This window comes from Sorex fumeus, unplaced genomic scaffold (assembly GCF_029834395.1).
Source record: "Sorex fumeus unplaced genomic scaffold, SorFum_2.1 ptg000043l, whole genome shotgun sequence".
NCBI lineage: Eukaryota > Metazoa > Chordata > Mammalia > Eulipotyphla > Soricidae > Sorex > Sorex fumeus.
In genome coordinates, this window is record NW_026606100.1 from 17,668,429 (window position 1) to 17,682,155 (window position 13,727).

Here is a 13,727-nt window from a genome sequence, read left to right on the forward strand (position 1 = left end):
TGCTTATGACGGGGACCAGGAGGAGACGCAATTTATCTTCCGGAGCTTCCAGCTCCACTGACTTCCCCCTCATCCTTTTCAATTTCTCCCCTGGCTCTTGCTAAGAACAAAGTCATACAGACTGACATATGCATCCTGCCCTGACGCAGAGATTCTGAGTTAATTCCCTTGACCAGACCAGGTGAAAGTGAGTCACGGCCTGAGTCGCTGGCGAAGTGCTACTCCCCCGCAGTAAGAACTTCTGTGCGCCTCAGCGGCCTTCCATCCACCAGGAGCCCCTGCTACTGGAGTACAACTACTGATCCTTGTCCTCCAAACATACACCTTTGTACACACACACACACACACACACACACACACACACACACACACAGACAGACACAAACACACACACTCCATAGCCTCCTACCCCTAAAAAGAGACATCCTAGCTCTCACACACTCTCACACCTGTGTCTATATTCCTTACATATAGAAGCCCAATCTACCCCATACTTCACACCTTATTCAACAGACACACCTTTCCAAGCTGTTCACCTCTTATCCTCAGAACTCTCTAAAGACAATTCCTATGCCTTGACACACTCTAAGCCTGACATATTCCTCCCTCTCCGCCACCTAGGCTCATTCCTACCCCTCACACATCCCCTAGCCCACACATTACCTTTTACGTACCCCATATACGGCTGGCCTTATGCCTCCTACTCAACTGCTTATAGCACAGACACACCCACAAGTGCACCTACCTCACACCTCAGCCACTCCTGCCCACACTCCCAACCTACAGCAGTGCCAACAAGCAAGAGCAGAACTTTAAAAACTACTAATTGAGAAGAATTTCTGATCTATTTTGAAAATGGTAGAGTCTCAAGCACTCCTGCACATGCACTAACATGGGGTAAGGTCAGATTCAAGCTGCTTCTGTGCTCAGGGGCTGATGCCTGAATATTCTCAGCACAGATAAGTCATCTGTCTAGATCAGATCACTTTCTTTTTTTTACAGTTTCTGTCTCTTTATTGACATGTTTTCTAGCAGTGGGAGATGGAAGAAAAGTCTGAGCTTGCTGACAAGAGGTACAGAAAAAACACCAAGGGTACCACATTCTGAACAATGTGGTAACGAAGCATCTAGGAATCAAAAACTAAGAAATCAAACTCTAGTTATGCCTCCTACAGGGAAGACATTGGAAACCAGAGTGATCTCTGAAAAACAAGCAGAGCTATTATGAAATTTAAGAAATAATGCCACAAAAATGGTGCTGCTACTATAGAAAACAGTGTGGTAGTGCCTCATAAACTGAAAAATCGCAAGCAGTGTGGCTATTCTAAGTCATTTCTTTATTAAATAGAACATACCTTGGGATATACAATAAGGAGGAAGCATTGTTCAGGGGGTAAGGTGCTTGCCTTTCATGTACTTTCAAAGCTCCGGGTACCAAAATCTAGGTTCAATCCTTGGCAACCTATATGGTCCCCAATCCTGCCAGAAGTGACCCTGAGCACAGAGCCAGAAGTAAGCCATGAGCACCATTGGGTGTACCCCCGCTCAAAAAAAAAAAAAAATAGAACCTACTTTGAATCATAAGCTTCATCTTGTCTCTGGTGAGTGGTGAGATAGCACAGCCTGACTCAGCAATTCCCCATTTCCCCTTTATTTGCCACTAGGAAAATAATAGCCCACTGACAGTTGCTGGAGACCCTACACTATGGTCTTAAAATTCTTGCTAACCACTCATGGTTAGCCAAATAAACTTAAGAACCAGCCCCAAAGTTTCCAAACAAATGACTCAACTCATACCACTTCATTGCCTGACCTTTTTAAGTCCTTGCCCCCATGGAACACAGCTTGAGATAACCCCTTCACTGTAACTGGGGTCATGACCAAATAAACACTTGGCTGATTAAATTACAGACTGATTATTTCTATGATGAAAAATGTGATAATAACAATGACAGCATTAGCTTATTTATAGGGCTGTGTTTAGAATTTATAAATGGATGGTATGGGAAACATTTTGTATAATGCAAGCAGGGGGCAGTCACTCCAGGACTAGAAGCTGTGACTTTTATGAACATCTTCAAATTCCAGGGGTTGTTGGGAAGAGCTTTTGTGCTGTAGGAGGCAAAATTCTCTACCTATTCACCAGAACGTTGACTCATCACTTTCACTCCAAGGATCTGACTCTGCTGTAGACTTGATGACTACTAAGTTCCCTCTTAACTTTAAAAAGCAAGAAAAGCAATCTTGCACATACACTGAGGAGACAGCCGAGAACCTGGCACCAATTGGTACTGAATTCTTTTGGAATGGAAGCTGTTCATGTAGCACAACAGAAAATATTTTCACTAAATACAAGTACGTTGGTTTTCATTCAAAGAATGAAATGAAGCAATGAAGTATCATGCTGAGATGCAGTGATGGCTAGAAGTAGAAATGGGCTGTTCTCATTCATCTCACCCTTCTACCTTCCACCTCACTTACATTAACAACAAAGTTTAAACAATATTGTAGCTGGGTTTTCCCCTTCTGAGGTACTGGATAAGATTAAGCTGAAAGGGATGGACAAGAAAAATGGCAAGTGGCCTAGGAAAGAAGTCAACTTGAGGAACAAGAAGATTGCCAGCAGTAAGAAACACAAGTGCTAAAAATTGATCACCAGAAAGCAGAATGGATGAAGCTATGTTGACCCCCTGTTGTCAACCTCATCCCTTCCCACCCTGAATCAACACGCTATCTGTGGGCAACCTGCTCTCACCCCTCAGGATACCTGTAAATCTTCCTGAAGAGTATAAGGGACTGGACATGATACAGAATTGAATCCTAAAGGGATACTTCTCCTGATGACCCTCTCCTGATGAACACAGAATGAAGCAGACAAGTTGGGGCAGTTTACCTATGCACAATCTCTACTGTTATGCACACACCTTCCCAATGGGCAAAGATATTCAGACTGTTCTTTCAGGGCCGAGCTATATACAGAGATCCTCCTCCCCAGATGGCCTATATATAACTCCTACACCACCTAAGCATCACCCCAGCCTCTGCAGAATTAAATTTACACATCCAGACCATAGACTCTAGTAACTATCAGAGCACAGAGCTGCATTACACTCTGGTGTGTGTGACTGATATTGGCACCCTGCATATGGGGCTTCCAGTCTAATGGGGAGACAATAAAGCAAACAAATCAAACTAGTCTGATAGTGATGCAGGAGAAATGATGGCGGGTCTCTGTGTGGTCCATGATTCCCAGGTTCTTCAATATTTCCAAACATGAAAATACTGAGTAATAGAAATGGTGAGATTCAGAGTTGGAAAGTAAAAAAGTGTATTAGAAAGTAAACAACAATGGAAAAGAAACTCCCCATGGAGGGAGAAACTTAGTATAGAACCTAAGTTAAATATAGTTAACTATGGCTTGTAGAGTTTTTATTGGAAAATTAGGTCTTTTTGTTACAGAGAATGCAGGGTAATTAAAGGCAAGGATTTTTGTAGGCCCTTTTCCATGAATATTGGACTCTTTGCATTTCTTATCTATTGCTAACAATATTACAGAGAAAGCAAGGATCCAACAGATCCTAGTCTGGCCATTTGTCTTAGGTATTGCCCATTTTTTTTCCTCCCCGAGCCTAAACTCAGGCAGAATTTTATGTTGGATAATTGTTAACTTCCCGTTTATCAGAAAGAGCCCAGGAATTTGTAGGAAGTTAAAAATTACCTGGGCAAGGCAGCCAAAAATAGGCTGTTTACAGTAGCTGGCAAGGGGAAACTGAGGCTTCCTCTTTCGGTAGCTATTAGAATCAAGGGAAAGAAAAGTCCACTCCAGAGACTGAGTAAGCAGCTGCTTCCCTTCTCCTGTCATTTCTTAGTGATGTTTAATTAAGGAAACACTTCCCTGCTTCGGAAACAGAAAAACAAAAACTGAAGGGCAGGAAGTCCCAGTCACCCCAGTACTATCCCAGTTCAGTCCTACTCTTTCTAGGACTTTCAATTCTTTCCCTCGAGCCAGACTAAGAATTCTTTTCCTTTGTATATCCAGTGAAACCCTGAATGAATCTCTAGGATCAGCAGGAAAAATTGACTAGTGAGTGCACCGGGAAGAATGACTTCCTCCTTCTTCCCTAGCTCAAATCTACCAACAAAAGAAGCAGAGTGCGTGAAACCTAGGTGTTGGTTCCCAGAAGCTAATTTTTCTCTTTTATGCAATGGAAAATATGTTACTTGTTTTAGAAAATACTCATTTTCTCTCCTCTACAATTACCAGGTCCCACTTCAGTTGGACTGTAATGGAGAACACCCACGTAGGCTGAGGGGTAAATACTATTTATGGTGCTTTGTCTGTAGTTGACTGGTTGTAGGGCAAAGACCACTTACACTTAACTTCTCTGATGTGGTTTAGTGGTCCTCTCTCAACCCTTTATCTAAGAATGATAGATTTTCTATGGCAATATGAGGCCAAATCAAACTTAAAATTCCCTCAAAACTGAGGACACAACCAAGACCGCAAACATTCCCATTTCGATTTACTACCATTTCCCTTGATTTGTACTCTTTCCCATTTAGATTTAAATAACCTGTTTCCCCAGAGAAACAGATACTCCTTCATGCTTCCACTGACCCTCTGCCCAGGTACTCCCCACCCGAGCTCCAATTCAACAACTTTTCATTCAAATTCATGACAACATTTCCATCAAATTCATGATCCAATTCTGATTGCCTAAATAGACCTGCCCCCAATTTCTGTAATCATCTACTTTAGTCCTTTCATCATAGTTTCCAATATTAAAACATATAATATGATTTTTCTACTGGTTCATTGGTGATTCGCAATTTAAAGAATTGGAATCATGCCTCTATTGTTCAATATATCTAGTGCTACATGTAGAATAGGAGCCAACTAACAGACTATTACAGCTGCTAGCTTATTTTCCTGCACTCTCTTAAGCAATATTTAGGAGGCCCTTTTGAGCAATCAATTTCAAATCCCAAGATACTCTGGTTCAAAGTTTTAAATATTTACAGTCACTGGGAAATACGGACAACTCTTCCTCACTATCCAATCAGTTTAATGTAAGGTAATGAGATAGTCAGTTCAAGGGGCCCTTTTTGGTTGTATTCTGAAGCCAACAGCACTTAGGTGTAAGTGAGGGCAGTCTCACCACAGCATGCTTATTCAAGATGTCAGATCATGATGGAAAGCATTAGCTATTTCCCCTTATTAATATCTTATTAGGAAACAGAACAGCTCAGCTTTTCCCTACTTCAAATATCTTTTATAGACAGAGAGCCAACAGTTGCTTTCATTTTTTTTAAAAAGGGCTAAGGGTTACAAGGCCATGCTTTTGCATATTGAATTAGTGTATGTCTCTACATCCCTGAAAAGTGAGGGTAACAAAGTTATTTATTTCAACACCCATACCTACTGCAATAGTAAATCTAGAGTTATTATTACTTTTACTATTTACTGAGAAGATACAGTTCTTCTCAGTAAATGTTCAGGAAAGAATTACTCCTTTGAAAAATACACTAAAAGTCAACTTTCAGGAAAAACTTTAGACATATGATGGCAAAAATATTTCTTAAAAATTAGTAAGGTTGAGAGAAGTGTGTGTGTGTGTGTGTGTGTGTGTGTGTGTGTGTAAGAGAGAGATAAACATCAGATTTACATTCTGTCAAGTAGAGTATATGATAAATATATTGGTTTTATAAAACCCTCGATAATTTTATGACAAAATTAAAATTTAAAGAATATTCTCAGGACCATAGCAATTGTAAGCTGCTTGTCTTGCACATGGCTAACCAGGCTTCCATTCCTGACACTACATATGGTCCACTGAGCCCCACCACCATAAGTGATCCCTGAGAACAGAGTCAGGAGTAAGCTGTAAGCACCAACGAGTATGGTCCTCCAACAACAATAACAAAATACTCTCTGACTTACAGTTTCTCACAGACTTTGTCTTTATAAAATACTCAATGTTTTGACCCTGGTTTACTCTTGCTGCAAAACAATGAAAACCATCACACAGACTAGCACCCAGGAACTACTGAACTGGAGTCCCTCTGCCTTTTCTGTGAGCTCAGAAATTAGTGCTTTGGAGGGGACTAAATGAAAGGAGAAGGACCAGAGAGACAACTCAAAGGGCTAAAGGTTCCAATTTTAATCCCCAGCATCACCTTGCCTGGCTACCTCACCACCTCTAAGTATCACCCTGCTGCCCCCCAGCAATGGCATGGCAGGTCTGAGAAGCACCACCTAATCAGCCCAACTGCAAAATCCTCAGCCTGAGTACTGTGGGGAAGTTCCTCTTCTATCAAAATACCAAAGGGAGACCCCGATTTAAAGCAAAGGAAAGTAAGAGATGGAGAAATTGGAAGGCACTACAGCACTGGCAACTCTGGTTACAACTCTGTTCAGCCTAACACCTCCAAAGCTGCCAAGCTGGCCTCCAAGGCCAGCCGCACATTCTAGGGGAAAAGGCAGCTCAGATAGAGAAGGGAGCACCAAATAAAGGGTGTTGGGAGGATCCGCCCAGGATGGGAGATGCGTGCTGAGAGTAGACTATAGACCGAACATGATTGCCACTCAATGCCTCTTTTGCAAACCACAGCACCCAAAAGGAGAGAGAGAACAAAAGGGAATGCCATGCCACAGGGGCAGGGTGGGATGGGGGGGATGGGGGTGGGAGGGATACTGGGATCAGTAGTGGTGGAGAATGGGCACTGGTGGAGGGATGGGTACTCGATCACTGTATAACTGAAACCCAAGCACAAAAATTTGTAAGTATACAACTATACCTCATGGTGTTTCACTAATAAAATTTTTTTTAAATAATAAAGCTGCTCCAAGCTAATACACAGAGAAAAAACATGAATAGTTGGTGGCATATTTTTTCCTGGAAACACCACTCTAATGGTATTGATTCCACTGGAAATGATGTGTGGACTGGTGGAGATCAATAAGTTAGACCTGAAATTAGCTCAGATATTCTTCAATTGGAGAGAGAATCTGGGTTCCCACTAGGACCATACTGGCTATCGGATGCCCTTGCTGACATTGATAAGAAAAGTGGACTAAAATAAATCATAGGACACTGTTTTAACTAAGGAAAAATCTGATATGAAACAGGACACTTTATCTACACTCTGAAAATCAGACCAGAAAAAAAAAGGCTAATCAGCATACGACAATGGTATCACATACAGGAAAACTAGCTCAAAGACCAATATCATGTTGTCCAAGGACCTACTAACCCACCTACCAGTAATAATATTCCTAGATCCCAAATGAGAAAATATAGTCTATATCTAGCCTATTCCAAATTTCAGTGCCATAATGATTCATTTAGGAGTTGGTCACATTTCCCAAGCCAGATCAGTAAAACTCAATATGGGAGTTGGGGAGCTACAGATAGGAACACTTGCTACACTGGAAAAGAACAAAAAACTCTCCTAAAAAAACCACACATGAGGGCAAATTCAGTCAGCCTCTAGAAGTTGATAACCTCTAGCTAATAACCAGCAGGACATATTGTTGGGTAATGATCTGAATGATCTTAAACGTGAACTCTTCTTTAGAACATCTAGGTAGAGGCTGGAGCCATACCACAGCAGGTAGGGTTGTTTGCCTTGCACGTGGCCAACCCTGGTTCAATTCTCAGCATTCCATATGGTCCCCTGAGCACTACCAGGAGTGATTCCTGAGTGCAGAGCCAGGTGTATCCCCTGTGCATCACCAGTCAAGAATCTCTAGGTGAAGAATCTGTTATGGACAATGCTTTTATTTCAATCTAATAAGACCTCAACAGAGAACCCAAATGAGTGCACCCAGATTTATAAACTATAAACTAATGAATGGATGTTTGAAGCTATTAAACTTGTTGGTAATTTTTTACACAATTTTAAAAAACTAATACACCTTGAAATGACTAGCTATAATAATAACACTCCCTCTAAAGAAGAGTAATTTTAGAGATAGTCAATATAAGAAATCAAAGGCAAGAGATGAAAGGAGGCAAACTTTTAAACCCTATATCTGAAAATGCATGGAGTATACCCAGAGCCAAAAATTTCAGCTGAGAGCTAATATGACTCTGTTTTGTTTTGTTTCTGTTTTCAAATCTGTTCTCCAAATAAATTTTATGAATAGCACAATTATCTAATTAACTTCTCATTGAATTAATTTTTGCTAAGTCACTATGAGTGACAAAGTTATTCATAGTTGAGTTTCAGTTATACAATGTTCCAAGACCATCAGTGTCAACTTCCCTCCACTAATGTCCCCGGGATCTATCCTATCCTCCAGTAGCCTTCCTTAACAGGCAGGTACATTTTAAATTTTGAATAGTCCCTCTTTTTATTAAAGCCAGGTTGCATTAACTTACAATGACGGGGGGGGGGGGGGGAGGAATTCCTATTATTTAAGAAGAAAAAAATTCTAAGCAATTCTTAACAAGTCCTAACCCTATAGATTTTACATTTCAATAGAAAAATGTTACTGTTCATTCTGCAGAAATAATAGCATTCAGTCAACTCAAAGGTCTAAAGAAATCTCTTGTTAGTCCATTTTCTCAAAACAATTGTGAGGGAATAGTACATCTTGAATAAAACTGCATATACTAAAATATAAATGGTCCTGAAAAGACAATCAAAAACTTCACATGCTGATCACAGATACGTGAATATAGGCTCAAAAACAGGAACACAACAAATGTGCAAATCAATCTACTTTTAGTAAAATGAGAGTTTTAGTGGACTCAAAGTCTTTATTTTTGGAGGTGGGGGAGTCACACCTGGCACCTGGCAGTGCTCAAGGTTTACTGCTGACTCTGTGCTTTGGGGTCATTACTGGAGATATGCATAGTAATTTCATATCTAGTGCTAGGGATCAAACCAGGGATAGCCATTTGCAAGGTTAATGCCTTACCCCTAATAATATCTCTCTGGCTCTATTCTTAAAGTTTAAAAAGGAAGATATCTTTGATATTGAGGCCAATGTTCTGCTATTACTAGTCAAAAAACAAGAGGTAACAGTAGTATATAAAGATTATTTAATTTTTCATATTAATTTTAGGTGGAGAAATTGTCTTTGAAAGTCAACTAAATAAAACAAAAATTTTTATAGAATTAAAAACTCTGATAAGAAATTCAAGGTCTAAATTCTTTTTTATTTTTATTTATTTTTTTTTTTGCTTTTTGGGTCACACCCAGAGATGCACTGGGGTTACTCCTGGCTCATGCACTCAGGAATTACTTCTGGCGGTGCTCAGGGGACCATATGGGATGCTGGGAATCGAACCTGGGTTGGTCACATGCAAGGCAAACGCCCTACCCACTGTGCTATCACTCCAGCCCCGAGGTCTTAATTCTTGATTCATTAGGTCATTATTGGACATTTGTCACTTTTTAGTAATTTATTGTATTTTTTTCTTAAAACAGATCCTTCTGAAAAGTTCCAATGATTTTGCGTCCCCATGGCAGAACCTTAGAATTTAGCACAAGATTGAATGCAATCTCACAAAAAGAATCTTGAGTGATCTGGGGATGGCCAGGTAGTACAGTGGGTAGCGATGACCTCTTCATCCCTGACATCACATATGTTTCCTGAACCCCAACAGGAGTGAAATATGAGTGCAGAGCCAGAAGCAAGCACTGAGCACTACTGGGTACAGCCCTAAAGCAACAACAACAAAAAAGGTACCACCACACACAACTGTGGAAATGTTCCAGGTATTCTGATAAAGTCAAAATAAAGTTAAAAGCAGACAAAGAAGTGGAACACATCTCCCTCATGCCCTGTAGAGCCAGTTAACATAAAAATATTTCTGTTCTATAAACTCACGCAGACTCATAATGGTGTCCTTGGAATAGAGATAAATTAATGCCCATTCCACTAAAAGAGATTCTATTACCCTCTTGCTCAAACATTAATGCAATGAGCAAGGTACAATATCAAAATGGGAGTGTTGGCATAGTTCAGATATGTTAGGTTTATTAGTTACTGGGCAAAATGGCCTAGCCAAAATGATTTTGTCATCCTTTTTCATGAAGAAAAAATGTGACTATAGACTTTTTTCAACTTTGAAAACATTTCCTTTCCTAATTCTCCGCCCCAAAGGGGTATCAAGATGGGAAGAATGGATTGCCGTCATCCTTTTGACTCTCACTGCTAATTCCGTCACTCTCTTCTCCCGCTTAAAGCTGTTCTATGTCATTCCCTCATTTTCTATAACACGAACATATCACTCAGTAACTTTCATTTCAGTTGGTTCCTTTCCTGCCATCAGTGGCTCCTCCCATAGTAACTTTAATGCCAGGTTGATAACCATGCTTTATTCACCCCTTAATTCCTCAGCACTTTCGATGACAATGTTGCATTTTCCTACCTATGCCTGGCCATATCACCACATTGCACCACAGTCCAGGATTTCAAACCTTCTACAAATCCCAGTTTTCATAAAGTCTACACTTCCCTACACATAAATTTATTCTATTCTCTTATTATATTAAAGCTCTTAATTACTCTATATTCAATAAATACTCTATATTAAAAAACATACATCATGCTATTCAGAATTCTTTCCCAGTGAAAACCATCTCCACAATTTCACTGTGTGAATACAGACAACCCAGAACTATTACTCATAGAGCCCCCCTAAGATTTAGCTATGTTGAAATTTTTACTTCAGTGTTAAAAAATTCATTGTGAGCAAAACACTGACACAGCATTTATTCAACTTTTCATTCTAACATTACGTTATCTGTGCTCTATATAGCATTCTATGTTAAATTTATTAACCCATGCAAGGGTTTTTTTTGTTTTTTCAGTTGGAGTAACTGACTCAGCCTGGTGAAAGAAGATAAACTATAGATTTGTCTATGCTATCCTAAAGATAGTTTCATAGCTAGCAATTCCAACAAAGAAGTTAAATAAGCAATTCACGGAAGGGAAGTCACACTCAAATCTGTTTGTCATGGGCAACTGACTTCTGTATATTTTTATCTTCTCAATCTTGGAACTCTAGAATAAAAGTGAAAAAAAAACATTCTTATTTTCTCAATCAACACTTGCTTTACACAAAAGGGGAGAAGATCTTAAATATAACTATCAAATAAGAAAATAATTATTTTATTTCAGCACAGATGTCATGGAATTTTTTTCAGGCGACCATTTTTTCTATAGAATGATGGCATCAGAGTTAGATGCAAAAAGTTAATCTCAGAACTACACAGAAAACCCAATTGACCGATAACTTCAGAATGTTCACTGTGATGACTTTACTATTTCATTCCTCAATCAACCTCAGTTGTTAACTTCTGTTCAAGTATTACCTCTCATCTATACCACTGGTAAAAATATTAAGCTTAAGTATAAATGTCACTTTTAGAGCACTATGCAAAACAGGTCTTCAGATGATAGCACTTATGAAACATTACCTTTGAGTAATTTTGGCCTCACTTTATTATGGCATCATATGGGATCATATGCCTAAATTATATATACATTGGAAAAATGGGATAAAGCAAGTTAGAATGGATGGGTGTTAAAACAGAAGACTCCTAAAATTAAACTAAGGAGGTTTAAAACTTTACAAATAAGTTTACAAATAACAAGTTGTTGTGATACATTATGATATATAGTCTGTGGGTTTGGAAAAGTCATGTGATGAAGCAATATGTAGTTTTAACAGAGGAAGAGCAATAGTTTAATTTCAATCTATTCTTTTCCGTAGTTGGAACTGAAAACAGAAAATGTATAATGTGGAGAGGAAAAACTATCATTTGTTTTTCTGCTTTTACTTGTACAGTACTTTTTAATCTCATAAACACTTTATCAATAATTAGAGAATGGGGGAGAAACCAAAATGAAAGGAAAGGGGGAATGACACACTGACACTGAGTTTAGAATCTTGTCCAGCCAGAATCCAAGAGGCCAGCTTCCCAAAATAAAAGTTCTCAGTGTATAATAGAAGCAAAGTTTGACAATTCAGGTCAGTGGTAGGAGAAAGACTAAGCCATTTTTTTCAGAAACCAACTCCTAGAGCATAGTGCAAAAGAAAAAGATACCAAGCATCCTGGACTGTACACACTAGTCCTTTCAAAAAGCCAAGGTGGGGTTTGAGCAACAGTACAGTGGTACGGTGCTTGCTTTGCACATAACAGACCCAGGCTGGATCCCAGCACCTCGTATGATTCGCTCAGTCCCACCAATAGTGATGCCTGAGCACAGAGCCAGAGCAGGTCGTGAGAACCCTAGGTGTGACACACAGAAAAAAAGCAAAGAGATGAAACAAACAAATAAGGCTCAAAGTAAGAAACTGGGATTTCTAGTCTGATAGAAAAGACTGGCAAGAATCAAATCTATACACAGGACACATAGAAACAATATCTGAGCAAGTTTTCATCTCACTGAAACAGAAAGAAGAACATACAAGGACCGTTCCTCACACATAGAGATGTCATCAATAAGTATCACCACACTGGGTATGGCACCCCTTAGGCTAGGACCAGCTAGATACAAGAGTTCACTCCTAACTATATGTGATAGTCACTGGGTTTACAAAGCTCAAATAATGGAAATAAAATTCCAGATGTGAAATTTGGGGAAAATATAAAAGAAAATGCAGCATCTTAAACTTGTTATTATCCTATTAAACATTAAAGTCCATGAATGCCTGAAAACTATTTGTGGACCATTTTTCTTATGAACCTCAAAAAACTCTTCTTGGACTTTAGATTTTTAAATTGACTTGGAAGACAGAGATCAGATATGAAACCTATGGGTTTGTTTTAGAGAACTACCAGGAAAGAATATGTCAACTGTACATAGAGACTAAAAGAGGAAGAGAGAGGGAGGGAGGGAGTGAGAGAATTGGCCATCCAATGGATTACTGCAAGCAGAATACCAAATAATCTATAAGTATCCAGATAATCCAACTACGCGTGAATCTCACAAACATAATATGGAGAAAAGGAGCCAGTCACAAGAATACACAGAGCCTGTTTAACAAGATCTCAATGGTAGGCAAAATAAATGGATGCAAGTTCAAATAGCAATTGTATTTATAGAGATACAGTGATTACAAGGAATTCCCAAGGGTTATATGGGATACTGATAATGTTCTGTTTGATGATATACTTGAAATATACACAACTTGTGAGAAATCATCAAGCAGAAAACTTAAGTGAAACACCATGAGGTACAGTCGTAGACTTACAAATTTTTGTGCTTGGATTTCAGTTAAGGATACTAACATTTTTCTACATGAATATTCTATTTTTTAAAAAAAATCCTGCTGAAGGATTTCTTACAGGTACAGCCCGCCCCCAAGGCCTGGGACTTTCTCTGAGCATGCGCAGCTAGCTCAATCTCATAGGACAGCCGGTTTTTTCCCCTGATCTGCACAGGACCAGCGCAGGCACCCTTTCCAGAGCCACGGCTGCTAACATGGCTGCAAAATATTCTCCCAATACATATGCCCTAGGAACCATAAGCTACCTTCTTAGATGGAATATTCTCTATTTTAGGTCTGCCACTAGAAACTCAGTAGCCAATAAGTCACAAGCCTATCTCAAACTTACACTGCATATCAAGCACAATAGTAACAGTGAAAGTGAAGGATTAAACCACACTTGTCACAATGGTAAAGCAAGGCAAATGCCCACCAAACTTTCTTATTGAAGAGGCTAGCCCAGAGGACATCAACAGTACTGTAGTGTTAGACAAC

The 13,727-nt window shown here is 39.4% G+C and overlaps 1 protein-coding gene across 1 annotated transcript in view; it reads right to left on the bottom strand.

Moving 5' to 3' along the window:
* FAM13C (family with sequence similarity 13 member C) overlaps nucleotides 1–13,727 on the bottom strand; it is a 152,917-nt gene that overhangs the window by 57,103 nt on the left and 82,087 nt on the right. The window lies entirely within an intron of this gene.